Source organism: Canis lupus, chromosome 26, assembly GCF_011100685.1.
Source record: "Canis lupus familiaris isolate Mischka breed German Shepherd chromosome 26, alternate assembly UU_Cfam_GSD_1.0, whole genome shotgun sequence".
NCBI lineage: Eukaryota > Metazoa > Chordata > Mammalia > Carnivora > Canidae > Canis > Canis lupus.
In genome coordinates this window covers 2,831,931-2,844,348 of record NC_049247.1, presented here as the reverse complement: position 1 = coordinate 2,844,348, position 12,418 = coordinate 2,831,931, and the positions used below count along the sequence as shown (strand labels likewise).

Genomic DNA, 12,418 nt, shown 5'->3' with positions numbered 1-12,418 from the left:
GGTGTCTCTTCCTTCACGTGTCCTGTCCTGCCCCCCACTCCCTCGCTCTTCCTCATGGAGCCACTCCCCGGGTAAGCCCATGTCCCAGGCTCTGTGTCCCCGACAATCCAGACAGGGAGATGCAGGTGCATGTTAGCTCATGCCATCCCTCCCTGGGGCAGGGGCAGAGCATAGCTGGGCACGGAGGAGGGGGTTGTTCTGCAGTCCGAGGTCTCAGCTACCTCCCCGTGCAATGCTGTTCCTCCTGCCTGCGTCTGAAAGAAGAGCCGAGTTCAGTGAAGGGGTCTCCCCTTCCTCCAGTCCTGGTTTTCTAGCAATCCAGGGGCATTTCTCCTCATTCTAAAGAAGTGGGTAAGTGTGCCGGGCTAACTCGTAGCCCCAAAGAAGTCAGGTCCTAAGCCCCTGGAACCTGGCAGTGTTACCTTTTTTGGCAAAAGAGACTTAGCAGACCTAGTTCAGTTAAGGATATTGGGATGGGCATGTTATCGTGGGTCATCTGGGTGGGCTCTGAATGTAATCTGAGTGCCCTTAGCAGGAAGGAAGCAGAAGGAGGTTGGTGGCTGCGGCGCAGGAAGGCCACGTGCCATGTGAGCAAAATGCCACGCAGCAAAATGCCACGCTGCTGACTGTGATGACACAGGACAGGACGGAGACACCTCCAGAAGCTGGAGAGGCAAGGAAATGCTTCCCCCTTGAACCTCAGGAGGGAGCGCAGCCCGCTCACCTCTGGTGCCCAGACTGCTGAACTGCCTCCAGACTCCTGCCCTCCAGAAAGTGCTGTGTGACATCCCAGGTGTGCAGTGGTGTGTTCCAGCAGCCCCCGCATGTGGACAGAAGCCCAAAGTGAGTGTGGAGGGAGCACCCACATTTACTGAGCACCTAACACACGTGCCGACTGGCAGCTGAGCACCATGCATGCGGTCTCAGGTGCTGTTTCACAGATGGCCAGCCTGAGGCCCCGAGACATTTGGTAGTGCTTCCCTGGGATGCACAGCTGGAAACGCAGAGCCCAGACCTGCGGCCAGTCCACACTGCTGCCTCCTCCTGCAGCTGCCCCATCCCTGCCTGAATGGTCCTCCCTTCAGTGCTCAGAGGGGTGTGAAGAAAGCAAAGCAGAAATTATCAGGTTGTTCAAACATCTGTGGCGAGGCAGCAGCGATACCAAACACACAAAGGGGCACCAAGAGCTTCGGCGTCTGAAGATGGTCAACAGCTCTGTAGAGAACCATGGACATGGGCCCGTTTACGAGTCACAGGAGGTTGTCATCCTAAGTATCTGCCAATAGCAAAAGTGCTTAAATCTGGTTGAAAGGACAAATGGAAGGGCCCAGGCGGCTTTGTCACCATTGTGGTCTGGCCACGGGTCTCCCTGCCACTGGCCTGTTATCTCAGGCTTTTTCTTGTTCAAGTCTTTAGGATTCAGGCTGAATTGTCACAGATAAGCTGAGTGGGGAATAGAGAGGGAGGGAGGAGGAGGAGGGGGGAGGGGAAGGGGGAAGGAAGGAATGGAGAGGGCGGGAGGGAGAGGACGGAGGAGGAGGAAGGAAGAGGGAGAGGGAAGGGGGAGGGAGGGGATGGAGGGAGGAAGGCCCAAGTGTAAGACCTGTTTCAGGGACAGGGGCTGTTTCATGAATGTACCTTTCTGGTCCTCTTGCTAAAGCAGGTGTTCTAAGAGAAAGAGGTGAGAGAGCATCTTAGGCACGCCTGCCACCAAGAGCCTCCCATGGAAGACAGGGCAGGTCTGATGTCAATTGTGAATGTAGAGCTAAGTCTTCATGTTGTGTTTTGGTTTGCTTTTTTTTTTTTTGAAATTCAGTGTTAATTCCTCAAAGTAATAAGAAAAAGGAGGATCTAGAGTGAAAGATGAAGGAAGGTAGGACTTCACAACTATGCACCTAGGAGCAAGAGGTGGAGGCAGCGGGGTCAGAGGCAGGAACTGCAATACTGGGGCTGGGGGCGGGGCACCCAGGTAGAGGTGTGCCATGTGTGCAAATGTGCACACGTGTGTGGGTGTGTGCGCATGTGTATATGCATGTGTGTACACATGTGCAGGGTACACACAAATGTGAGTGTATGTATGTGTGTGCTTTGTGTACACGTGTGGGCGTGCAGGTTTGTGTGCATGCAGGTGCGCACGTGTGTGTGTGTAAGGATGCTTCAAGTGTTTATGGCAAGTAATAAAAACAAACTGTCTGACTGGAGGGTCTGTGAATCTCCGCCCTTAGAGTTCTCTGGTTTTCCGCACACGGCCAGAGTCTGCGTGGAGGCCGTGAGTGGGAGTGCTCAGCAGCAGTGTCTGGCCACTGTTTGGGCACACAGAGGGACTCTCTTAGCGCACATTGTTCAACAAGGATGGGACTACCTTGATAATAAGTTGTGAGCAGGTACCATGTGTCACCTCCTTGTGGGAATACTTAATTTCCCAGGAGGGACCTCCTAGGGCTCCCTGTCCATGGTGCCGGCAGGGCTGGTGGTGGTGACTCCAGCCTCGGAGCCCCGCAGCCTGGACCCTTGAGAGCAGAGACCCCCACAAAGCTGTGGAGATAGGTGGCATGTGACAGCGGTGGCAAGCACAGCTGTCTCATTTGAAGTCACTGATACCCCTGGATTATGTTACTTCACGTGAACCAAGCTATTTCCACCCCAGCAACATGCACAGACATGTTCTGATTACTGAATTAATAGAGAAAAAGTGCACCAAATTAACAGATTTTGTGGATTGGGGGAGGGGGATGAATGAGACACATGAAGGCAGATGAAATAATGAGGAGTGGGGGTGGCTAGGAAGATCTTAATTCCTGAAAACACAACATAAGCCAGGAACGTAACTGGGGTCTGACCCCGGGGCAGAGGACTTGGTTATAAATAAGCATCTTTCCATAATGCCCAATGTAGGGGACCCCACCCCCCAACACTTCCTAATACTATGGCTTTATAAGGATGGAAAGGGGGTGCAAAGGAAGGAAATGAAATTCTAGAAGGAGCGACTTGTGGCCTTGAACTCTTCACCTTGGACAAGGCTCTGGGGGGGATTGGAGGGGATCCGAAGAGAGAACGAGATCCCACCCAGGAAGGACTTTGCCAGTGAATGAAAGGGGGCGTCCGGAGCCTATGCGCTGGATAGTTCAGGGGCACAGCACCTACCTGGGGGTACCGATGTTCATAATCGCACAGTTTGGGGACCACGGTGCTAATGGGCCCTGCTTGTTGCCATTTTTGAGGGGACCTCAGCCTGGGTGTGTCAGGAATCTTTGTCTATGACTCAGCTTGGGCTGTGAGTCAGGGGGCTACCGCCTTGCTGGCTCTCCTGGTCCCTTGTTGCTTCCAAATGTGGTCTAGCCCATCCAGGGGATGCAGAAAAGGGGAGTGTGTAAAAATACCCCAGAGAGAGGGAGAGGGAGAGTCACATGGAAGACATAATTCAGTTAAAGATTTGGAGATGAGATTATCCTGAATTTGGGGGCAGGCTGCAAAAGCAATCAGTATCCTCGTAAGGGAAAAATAGGGGGAGATTTGGCAGACAGAAGAGGAGGAGGTCTTGTGGAGATGAGGCCGATGTAGCAGGGACCACATGTGGCCACACGTGCGAACACTGGCTGCCTCGAGCCCCTGCAAGAGGCAGGAGCAGACTCTGTCCTGGAGCCCCCAAGGGGGCATCATGCAGGCTTCTGGCCTCCAGAACTGTGAGGAAAGCATTCCTTTGTTTGAAGACGCAAGCTCATGGTGACTTGTCAGAATGGCCACAGGAGACTAACCCATCACCTGGGCATGGCTGTCTGTGCTCTGTGCCCCAATTACAGGCCTTACTTCTGGGGCTTTCCTCATTGAGCCTCTTGCACAAAGCACCAGCCCACAGCTGGGTCCAGGGAACCTGACTGAAGGCTGGGCCCACCCTGAGATAGGAAGATACCAGCCTGGTTCCCCAAGAGCCCACCTGGGTCTGCCTGCATCCTGTGGTCTCCGCAACAGCCAGATGGGCAGAACTTGCCCATCTGGCCCTCAGGCCCCCATCTCCCTGACTGTCATCAGATGAATGGACACACGGATCAGTCCAGATGAGCAGACAAGACCTGGCCATTTCTTCCGAATGACCCTGCATGGTGCTAACGGTGTGAGGGAAAGATTGGGTGGGACTCGACCCTCTCTCAGAGTCTGCTTCCAGCCAGCTGTGCCATTGTAAGGATATTGTTAATAATTTGGACTCTGCTATGCACAGTCCATCACTTCTGTGAATTTAATGCCATTCCTCTTTCCCTGAATGCTGTAGGAATTTAAGTCTTACTTAAATTATCACTAACATTCATGGTAAAATTTATGTTCTTCTATTTTTTTTCTTTCCTTTTTTTCCCCCAAAGAGCTAGAGGTAAGGATGTTAAAATTCTACCCCTCCACCCAGATTTGGCAAAAGTAAACAGCCGACAGGAATATTTGCATTCAATTCCCAAGCCAGGTTTTACCTGTTTGAGATTAGTCTTTATCCTGCACAAAAATCATACCATTAATAATAGTGGGAACGACAAAAGCAGTGTCTAATCTTTACTGAGTGTTTATTACACAGAAGGAACCTATGCTGAGCATCTAATATCCAATTCCACGTAATCCTCAAAATAATTCTGCTGGGGAGGTACTATTGCCCCATGTTCCAGATGAGAAACAGGCACTGTATCCCATAGCCGTGAGGGGCGTGGTACACTGGCTAACTGTCAGAAGACAGCTTTATCTGGCTTATCACGCTAGGCTAATTTATCGGGAGGCAACCTACCTCATTGGTGTCTGTTAATAAAACGTAGACAGGCTCCTGCCAAAGGACAAGTAAGTTTTCAGTGAACATGTGGAGGAGCAGGAGCCGAGGCTATGTGTGCAGGAGGAGTAAGAGCTGACTGTGCATCGATGGCCCTGTTAGGGGCTCACCTGCAAGCCCCCCGTGTCCCTCTGTGGAAGCCCTGGCTCCCAGAACCTCAGAATGTGACTGAATTTGCAGACAGAGCCTAGAAAGTGCTGATAAAGTGAAGACATGGCCCTTAGTGGGAGAGAGCAGGACACGCAGAGGCCCTGGGGTGCTCGCATGCAGAGGGAAGACCATGTGTGGACACAAGGAGGCGGCGGCCGTCCCCAAGAACAGCAGCCTCAGGAGAAGCCAGCCCTGCCAGCACCCTGGCCTTGGATTTTCAGACCCAGTATCATAGGAAAAGCAAAGTCTGCTGTTTAAGCCCCTGGCTGGGGTATCTCCTTATGCGGCCTGAACCCAATGATGCAGCCCCCGACCCGATTCCCAGAGCCTGTTTTCCCACCAAGGGAGTGCAGGGGGCCCGTGGTGCCCAGTGGGAGCTTCACATGGTGGAGAGCGGGTGCCCAGGACTGTCTGCTGGCTCCCTTCCCAGGGCTTACATGCAGGGGCTGTCTCATCCTGGACAGTCATCCAGCATGTGGGGGTTCTGACGAGGCCCATTGTGCAGAGCGGGAAACCGAAGTACCACGTGATTGGGGGACCAGTTCAGGTTTGCGAGGCTGGGAAGTGCTGGGATTTGCATGCAGGCCGTCTTGGCCCCCTTCTGACACCACAATAGTGTGACCACGGAGGTCTCTGGGGAGCAGACCCTGAGACAGGAGGTCTATGAGGCAGCAGCACCTGTGAAGGGAGTGGGAAGGGGCGCAGGGCAGGTGAGGGGCTCTCTGGTCAGGTGCAGATGTGATGGCACCCCTGCTGGCTGCACCGAGGGGCCCAGGGCCAAGGCCAGCTGCCCAGGAGAGGAGCCGGGGCCTCATGCCACAGTCTTCGTCATCAGCCAGCTGGGGTCCCCCGAGGAGCAGCACAACTCAGCTTGGAATCGAGGGGCCCAAGGAGCTCAGTCGCCAACACTCCTGTGGCAGAGCTGAGAGCCCTTTCTGGAGGAGCATCCCTAGCACCACCCAGGCCTCTTATTTATATACCAAACACGGATATTCTGGCATCTTTGGAATCACCTGTATGCGATAGCCTATTTTTCCTTCTAAAACCCTAAATTTAAGTTCCCAGGAAGCTCTGTTATTTTAAAATCAAACCCAAACCTTCTTACAAGCTGACGTTCCCACTCGTGGTGTTTCCCTGGGTCAGAAGGAATAATGTACTTGGTGAATGCTCCCTTGTTTGTTCTCCAAACAACCCAAAGTGTGACCTGGGCCACAGGATGACAGTGGGCACGTGTCCCTGGGCAGGCAGGAGCCACACACATGGAGGCTCTTGTGTGTGTGCATCTCCTTCTAGGGCAGCTGGAGAAACGGCTCCCCATTAATCACAGGCAGATACATGGACCAAAGAACAGACACGGAGGGAAAATGGGAATCCTTGGGAAAAGCATCTCTTAGAGGACTGACTCCTCTTCGGCCACCAGCTATTGATTTCCGCTTGCTCTATGCTAAGCCTTTCCTTAAAATAAGTTCTCTCGGTCCTGGGAAACAGGAAGCCCCGTTCTGGAAACTGAATGTGGATCTCTCTTCCTTCTCTTTTGAGTGCAAGATGTTCTTGACATGGAAGGAGCAGCCAAAGTGAGGATGGACTGAACACATGCTTCCTTCTGGGCCCGAGGGTCCATTTTGCCTTCACAGTCCTGGGGGCTCGTGCACGGCCACAGCCTTGGGAGCACAGAGCCGTGGCTCCCGCACACTCAGGGAAGCAGCTCAGGAGCACAGCACAGTGGGCTTTCTTCTTGGAAATGCCGCCCGGGAGATGCACGTAGGGGTATGCGTGGAATTAAACGTGCGGAAGGCAGTCATGGTCTGGGCGCTCCCACCGCGCCAGCCTCCGTCGGGCGACCCCGCTGAGCATGGTCTGATGTATCGATGAGGCGCCCGTTTGCGTGCTGTCTCCCAGGCCGGAGGAGGAAGGGCTGGCTCTTCCCATCTCCTTCCGGGACCTGTGGGCATCATGCCAGTGTCCTCCCTGCTGCCAGGCAGCGGCTGGTCCATGCGGCTTCCCCACACACTCCTGGAAGCCACCCGATCTCAGCTTCTCAGAACAAGGGCTCTGGGTCCTCCACCCAACAGTTCCCCTTCACATTCAGAGGGACCAGGGCCTGCTGAGCAGCAATCTGTGTGAGAGGACGTCATCTCTGTGCATAATTCCGGTGCTGTCTTTGCTTTGGCAGGTGCGGGGTGGCCGGGTTTTACCATGCTGCCTCCACGACACCACCTGGGTCCCTGTTCCCCCTTTCTGTAGGGACCTAGCATCTTCTTATCTAGTTAGCGATTTCCGATATAACATTCTCTCTGTTCAAATGACCGATACAAATTCTGTCTGCCAGCTCTGCCCTCAGGGATACGATGGAGGGTGGAGGCAGCTGCCTTTGCCAGGTGCACTGAGACTTATAAGATCTTTCTGGAGAAGTCCGCAGGACGGGGAGGTGACTGAGCATCATTGGAGATGGACCTCGTTTCTATTCTTCATTTCTCCCCCAACTCCTGACATTGTCTGCCTCTGCCAGTGTCGTGTGGCCGTGGAGGCGGCTTCAAGCAAGGAAGTGGCCAGGAGTGGAAGTGATGTGTGTCACCCCTGAGGGGAAGCTTTGAGAGCTGGTATGCATTCCCTGTGTCCCTTCTTCCTGCCTGGGAGCTCCGAGATGCAGGTGCCCCAAGATGCTGCACCATCTCTCCTTCCAGGGAGGGTGCTGCCCTGTGGAGTCCTCTGCCGCTATCTGCATGCTGGGGGCACCTGCTGAGGCTCTGGTGCTTGGCCTAGGGGAGCCCATCCTGACTAACTGGCACAGTGGTGAAGACCCATCTCTCGGATCCACAGCATCCTCAGTACCTGGAACAGTGCCTGGCATACAGTGGATGTGCCGTCAAGAGCTGTTGAATGAACAGAGGTGAGGATCACTTTGCAAGAGGTCCTAGCATTGACTCCAATACGGCACCAAATTTCCTAAACTCATGCTTCCAATCCTTCCAGATGTCATACCTTCATCATTCAACAAATACTTTGCAATGCCTGCTTTAAAGTCTTGAAATGGGATTCACAGATAAGGAGCCCACCTACAAGATATTTTATAAAAATTAATATCCCTAACTGGATAGACAGTAAATGTGACTTTATGATGGAATAATGCATATTTCAAAAGGCAGCTTCTTGAGCACAACTCATCAGGAAACATAGTGAAGCCCGCTGCCTGCAGCCCCTACTCAACGTATGGCCCCACAATAAACGCAGCAGCAACTGGGGCAACAGCACAGAGGTGCTGCTGTGTCAGCTCAGTGGGGCGCCTGGTGAGGAGACCTTGCAGGCTGGGGACAGCTCCTGGTAAAGTCACCAACAGACACAAAGTATTCCTTTGATTTACCTGATGGCACTCCTGAAAAACGTGGAGTTCTGCGTATTAAACTATGGTAGATAATGGCCTCTGCTCCCCTAGAGGGACATTTAAGTGTTGTGAGAGACACAGGACATTTTGCACAGCATGGGCTATTGGGGACACCACACTGCAAGACATTCAGCACCTCTGCCTTCTGCCCACGAGGTGCACAAGAACGACACAGCGCTCCCAGACTTTTACTGAACGCCCCCCCCCCCCCCCACCGCCCCCTGTGGCAGCCACGTCCCTGTGGCCATTCATGGCTCTAGACGGGACATTTTATCCTTCAACCTGGCCCCTGCTGGGTCCTCGGGGGCACACAGTGACCCGTTTTGTGTCCACTTGTGTTGCCCCGATCCCACACCCCCAAGGAGGGGACACAAGCAGACACCTGGCGGAGAATCATCTGTTGTTGGCACATGCGCAGACAAACCCACAAGGGTGAACTGTCATCGTGCAGAGCCGGGGGTGCGGCTGGGCAGGCCCTCCGCTTTGTGGCAGGGAAAGGAAGAAGAAGCGGCTTCTGGGAGCTGCAGAGACAACACACATTTCTCTTCCATGCAGTGAGGACGAGCCTTCCTATTAATGGCTTTCCTCTCCTCATCAATCCCCGTCCTAACCTCCTGTCTGTGCGCATGTGATCAGCATACACCAGCCACAAAGTGGTCCACCTGCAATCAAGAGTCATGCCTGCCCTCCTCTGTGCTGACAACACCGTCAATCACAGGAAGCGGCCAGGGCCGGCCCCGGTACAGGGTGTCCTACTGCTGGAGGATGCCCCAGGCTCGAGCCCCCGTCACTGCTGCCAGTGTCCTTCAGAAAGCAGAGGGCATCCTTCCTCCAGGCAGATGCGTCTGTGTGAGTGGCACCCTTCCACCAGAGTTCTGCAGTGCACAACCTGTCCAACCACACACAGCGATTCTGGAAGACAGCTCTTGACTGGGAAACAGGGAAAACAACACTAAATCATCACATCACCAGCCCTGTTGCCAAATGCATCATGGGCTCTTCTTGCTCAGTTCTTTTCCTGGCAATGAGCCTTCCCTCCCAAGCTGGATGTGCTGCAGTCCCCTCTGCCGTCATTCTCCCGGCTGCAAAGCACAGGGTGTTCTGGAACTCCTGTCTCAGGCTTTCCCAGTCAGGATTTACTGGTAAGTGGAACTATCTGCTCTTACTCCTGGGACCATCTGCGCACTGGCCCCAGCCTCTCCTACTGAGGTCCTCTCTGCAAGTCACCAAGGTGGAGGGCTCCCTTAGTTGTCCAGATACCTGTGATGTTGTCCCCACTTGTAGGGAAAGAAACCCCACAGACATCCCACAGACAGCAGCTGGACAGAGAGGTGCAGAGCGGGAGCTCCCCTGGCTCCACGGCTTTCCGCCCTGGTACTGCGAGCTGCTTGTCTCACCTGCACGCTCCTCACCTGCGATATGGGAGCGATCGTCTAGCGTTCCCCTCACGGAGGTGTGGGAGTAAATGGTGGTCGCTCAAGGCACAAGGAGCAGGTCCCAGCATGCAGTAGAAGACACTTAGTTGATGTTATGCAAACTCCTCTGCTCATCACCCACAAAATCTACAAGCACCTGCTGGCGCTTCTCTGTTTCCCCATGGGCGAGGCAGCTATTTCTCCCATCTCGAGGCTAGTCTAAATCTCTGCACTGCTGCAGGATGGACTCATCCCCAGCACTGTGTCTCCCAGGCATATGCCACCAGCTCTCCGAGAGCCGTGTGCCTGCTCCCTGACACCAGCCTCGGCCCTGTGGCCCCAAGGAAACTCGCTGAAAATTGCTTTTCTCCTGATTCTGGCAGGTGGGCCTGAGCTGAGCAGCTTATCTCATTTCCCGACCTGGTTTCTTGGCAGCACTATTGGGTTTGGGGCGATGGCTCTGATCTAAAACCTTTGAACAGCCTGCCTAGGGTGGGAGCAGCTGCGGCCCCGCAGGAAGAGGGGAGATCACAACCCCACTCAGGCCACTGGGGAGCCCCTCTGCCACCCGGGGAGCCTTCTCTGCCATTGCCTCGGCCCGCTTGCTCAAATGCAGCACCTCTCAACCTTTGGCAATGCTCCGTCTACCTGCACAACAACCATCGGAGTCAGACATCACCTATAGTTTTAATATTTTGATTAACATTTTTGATCTGCTTTTTCAACATTTTATTATGACCTATTTTAAATGGAAACACTGAATTGTACAATGAACACCAGAGACCCGCCACCTAGCTTCTATTTTTTTCTGTATTTGCTTTATCACAGATCTCTCCACATTCCAACTCTCTTTCCATCTCCTTTTATGATTCATTTCAAAGGAAGTTGCGAACATCAGTATCTTTAATGCTAAATGCTTCAGCCTGCAGCACCTGCCTCTCTGCCCTATCCCTCCCAGATATTCCCCTCACAGAGTGGCTTGCACGCCCAGTTCTGCCCACTCTTAAAGAGGCACATGGCCCGTGGCCCGAGTGTGCCCCCCGTGCTGGCATCCGAGAGCCCGGGCACAAGGAGAACACAGCAAGCTCTATCACGTCTTCTACCTCCCTCCTCCAATTTAAAAAATTCACCAGTAGTGATTTATTCTTTTGGCAAAAAGGCTTTTCAGTCCCTGTTAACCCCAGAGTGAGCCACCCTTAAGTCTTTTTTTGAATTTTGCATTCTTTTCTTTTCAGTTACAAAATAGGACATATTTACAAATGAACATTAACCATGTAAGATGGTACAAATAATTACAAAGCAAGCATAGATCACCAAGTCAAGAAACAACTCATTGCCTCAGAAGAAATAACTCCATGCCGTAATAACAACACCCTCCCTTTCTGTCTCATCCGTGTTGCCTAAGTCAGCAGAGAAGAGGGACAGCAATGCTGACAGAAAAGGGGCAGGGAGGGCCATGCTCTGCCTGCTTCCTCTGTTGGCACAGACCACCCAGGCACTTGCCGATCATACACGTCCAAGGGCCACAGACACTACACATGTGCACAAAGGAGCAAGCAGTGCTCTGTACTGACTGGAGGGACAACCAGGGTAGACCTCTAAGTGACAAAGGTCAAGTGTAAGGCAGCTAGGGCCTCTGATCATCACTCAGCATCCATGGTGAAGGCCGAACTTGCCCTGAGCACTGACCTTGTTGGCAGTCACTGTCTCAGTGTCTAAGTGGCCCCTGCACCCTTAGGACCCAGGTTCGTAGTGTCCTGGTTCACAGGTGCAGTCTTCTTGCTGTGTCCTCGCATGGTGAAAGGGTGGGGGAGCTCTCTGGGGTCTCCTTTATAAAGGCACTAATCCCATTAATGGGGCTTCACCCTCATGACCTTGTCCCCCTCAAGGACCCCACCTCCCAATGCCATCACCTTGGGGACCAGATTTCCACATATGACTCTGGGGCACATGGAGTCAGGTCTATGCATCACCTATGGCAAGAGCTTAGTCTCTTCCTCCAGGCAGCCCTTGGTTTGCATCGTGCCAGTGGAACAGGTGCACATCAGCGGGGTTCCCCACTACATAGTCATGGACCAACGACAAGGTTCTGATGCGTGAGACCCCACCAGCAGGGCACTATTGCCAGATAGGAACTGCCCACATAACGTTTGTATTTTAAACCATGTGAATATATCACCAAATAAGAATCAACTATAAAAATGGGATCTCCAGGATCCACTGCAGACCTTCTACATGGGGTTTAATAGTGTCCCCCAAATTCTCGTCTACCTAGAGCCTCAGAATGTGATCTTATTTGGCAATAGGGTCTTTCCAGACATAATTTAGTTAAGATGCAGTCATACTGGGTTGAGGTGGACTCTGAATCCAATGAGCATGTGAGAGACAGAGAAGGAGAGACACAAACATCCAGGGAGAAGCCCACATGATGATAAAGAGAGGCTGGAGGTATGGGGCCACCAGCCAGAGGATGCCAGGAGCCCCTGGAAGCGGGAGGAGCAGAGGAAGGACCCTTCCCAAGAGACCTCGGAGCAGGTGCTGACCGGCTGACACCTGGTTTTGGAATCTGGCTTCCAAGACTGAGAGAGAATTAGGGTCACTGTTACGGAAGCCCCGGGAAACTAGCCTGTCGACTGAGACTCCTCGGTGAGGCTGGCGAGTCTGCATCCC

At 53.2% G+C, this 12,418-nt stretch overlaps 1 protein-coding gene across 1 annotated transcript in view; it reads right to left on the bottom strand.

Moving 5' to 3' along the window:
* The window catches only part of TMEM132D (transmembrane protein 132D), a 525,295-nt gene that overhangs the window by 18,644 nt on the left and 494,233 nt on the right, over positions 1–12,418 (bottom strand). The window lies entirely within an intron of this gene.